Source organism: Triturus cristatus, chromosome 4_1 (assembly GCF_964204655.1).
Source record: "Triturus cristatus chromosome 4_1, aTriCri1.1, whole genome shotgun sequence".
NCBI classification, from domain to species: domain Eukaryota; kingdom Metazoa; phylum Chordata; class Amphibia; order Caudata; family Salamandridae; genus Triturus; species Triturus cristatus.
Genome location: NC_140585.1, coordinates 1,198,779,177 through 1,198,782,426, shown reverse-complemented (window position 1 = coordinate 1,198,782,426; position 3,250 = coordinate 1,198,779,177).

Here is a 3,250-nt window from a genome sequence, read left to right as displayed (position 1 = left end):
CTGCGCATATAGGTGTTAAAGGTATTTGTGCAGTACTAGATCCTGTGTGGTATAATACCAACATCAATAAGACCGCAACACATTTGGTCCAGAACTGTATGATCTGTCTACAGCATAACCCAGGAGGTACTGTCCCTATTCTGAAAGGTAATTTTGCACCTCCTACCTTACCCTTTGAGGTGTTACAGATGGACTTCATTCAGTTAGAGCGGGTCAACAATCTCAAATATGTCCTAGTAGTGGTTTGTGCGTTCAGTAAATAGGTGGAGGCATACCCCACCAAAGAGAATACCGCTCTAGCCACAGCCAAAGCTTTAGTAAAGGATTTTTTCCCTCGCTATGGTTTGCCACGCGTAATTTGGAGTGACAACGGAAAGCATTTTAATGCCGACCTCATTGAACATATTTGTAAGGGCCTATCCATTAAGCAAAAATTTCACGCTGCCCGCCACCCTCAATCAGCGGGGTTAGTAGAAAAGTATAATGGGATTCTAAAGTTGAAATTGGCTAAATTGCAAGACACCACAGGGTTGAAATGGCCTGATCTCTTACCCCTAGCTTTGTTGTCCGTGAGAACCACTCCTCACTCTCGTTCTGGAATATCACCGTATGAGGTGATATTTGGTAGGCCCGCTAATATCTGGGGTGTACCGAGACCGAAATCCTTTAGAGACATTGAGTACCCTATGTTGACAGATTATCTTTACGCATTAACTAAAGATCTTCGTTCCATTCACCAACAGATATCAGCAGTATTGCAGCCCCTGCCGGAGGGTCCTGGACATCGTCTTGAACCTGGACAGTGGGTTTTGATCCGGAACTACCAGCGAAAATCGAGTTTGGATCCACGATGGACCAAACCCCATCAGATACTCCTTTCTACAAGAACGGCTGTTAAGGTTGAAGGGAAGCGGCACTGGATCCAGGTGTCACACCTAAAAAGAGTTCCTCTCCCATTGCCGGATGACCAGCAGGATCAGAGTGAAGGGTTAGTGCATGAAGGTGAACAGGCCATTGAGGATTTACCTTTCTCTGAAGCCCGAGGTGAAGTGAACGGGCGAGAGGAGGGTGTTGTGAGTTCAGAAACGTCTGCAGCAGCTGGCTCAACTATCAGTTCTGCCTCCGGGAATACTGTATCTGATCAGAAAAAGCACACATCCAGTAGTTTGTTTGATCCTACTGTGCCTACTCTTTTTCCTGATCCCAGAACCCCTGGTCATGTTCGCTACAACCTGCGGCCCCGACAAAAGGCAAAAATACCAGGTTCAGTCTAGAGAAAGAGAAGAAAGACTTGAGTAAATCCTGGTATAATTAAAGAACACTGGACTGAACTAGTTGAGAGCGCGGAACTTTCAGTAAGCTCTGTTCAGAAAGAAAATAGAGACATTGATTGGTTAGTGGGGCCCAGGTGGAGTCCTTCAGTAAGAGTTGTGTCAAGTACAGCTCTAACGCGAGAAGTTTTTGAATTTTTTCTTTTGTATTTTCTTTTTATGAACAATAGGAGTCTGCCTGTGAGGCTCTGAAACGGACACAGGAAAGAAGCACCCTCTGGCAGGTTGGACTGCAAGTAGACTTATTCCCCTTAGATTATATTTGAACTTTTAGTAAGAATGTATCCTTTTGCTCGCTTTGTTCCCGAAGAGAAGCGACCTATAGTGCCACGTCCTTTGCACCCGTATATGCCTATGTTTTCTACTTGGAGTTTGCGTATCACGATAGTATTCATAACTATAATAGCTGTATCACTAGTGACATGTTTAGGTGTGTGCATTTATTTAGAATTTCGTCACCCTGTGCACACCCTTATAACTTCTACTCCTGTTCCTGAAGAGCATCGTTTTCATACTTTCGCCCCGCATAAGGAAAGACATCGTCAGACATATGTAAAGAATGCCTTTATTGAAATGTTGCACCAGACCCATAGCTCGACTAATGCTAGAAATTGCTGGGTCTGTGGCCTCCTCCCCTCGGTTATGCACAAACATGACCTTTTTATTTCAATGCCCTTGTCATATCTAGGCAGTTGTGAAGCCTGGTTTAAGTTACTGTCAATGATATATACGCACTATACTGTTGATGAGCACAGATTTTCAGAAAAGGATTATGAAATGATTCTAGCATATATAGAAGTACATCAGGGATTCACTCCGAATGAAGATGGTACAGATGGTACTCTAGACCCAACTGTTTGCATGAATGAGTATACTGAATATGCAAATGACACTTGGTTAAGGGATGAAGTATTGGATTTTATGTCTTTCAATTTCACTGAGTATTTTAAATATTTTCAGGAACGAAATGTATCAGATGATAGGGTCATTCCGGTCCCTGTATTGAACGCGTCATCTTCCTTTTGTATACATGGTACTGGTCATCTATCAGTTGGTTTTAGTAAATGCAATTATACGTACAGATTACGAACATTCAGCAGCCCACCAATGCTTACTCCTCCGAATGTGTATTTTGTATGCGGGGAAAATGCATACATATGGCTCCCTAGAGGATGGTCAGGTAGATGCTATTTGTCTTTCCTATACCCACCAGTCTATATAGCCCCTTCTGACTATCATAAGACCCATTCACTGAACCGGCGGAATTTAGGAAAAAGAGCTACTACGGGGGATGCTACTGATCAGACCGATACCCCTGCACAACACTTTGTGGACATAATGAAAGGAGTCTTGCCCATATGGGGACCCATTTTGACTAGTAAAGAAATCAGAAGATTATCTAGAGTAGTAGAGGGAGTAGTGAATATCACTGCAAGAATACTAACTAACATAACTGTTGAGCTTCAAGCGACCAGGCTTGTAACTCTTCAAAACTGTATGGTTTTAGACGTTATCTTAGCTGATCATGGAGGAGCGTGCAGAGTGATTGGCAGTTCTTGCTGTGTGTATATACCTGACTCCGCCCCCTCAGTGCATTTAGCCATTCAAAAACTGCACCGATTAGCATCTGAAATTCATACAGATACCGGTACCTGGTCCATTTCTAGCTGGTTCTGGGGCCTCCTTACCACTTGGGGATGGAAAATATTCATGATCCTTTTAGGTATAACGGGTTTCCTTTTCACCTGTTGTGTCTGCATACAATGTGCACCTGCCTGCTGTTCTTATTGCACTAATCGACTTCTTCTTGCCCTTCCCGAATCTAAACCAAACCCAGCAAAGATAGGCACTCAGTTAGTACAGAAGGAAATATACGACATAATGCAGATAGATGAAGGCATCTTTGAAGATTAAGTTGG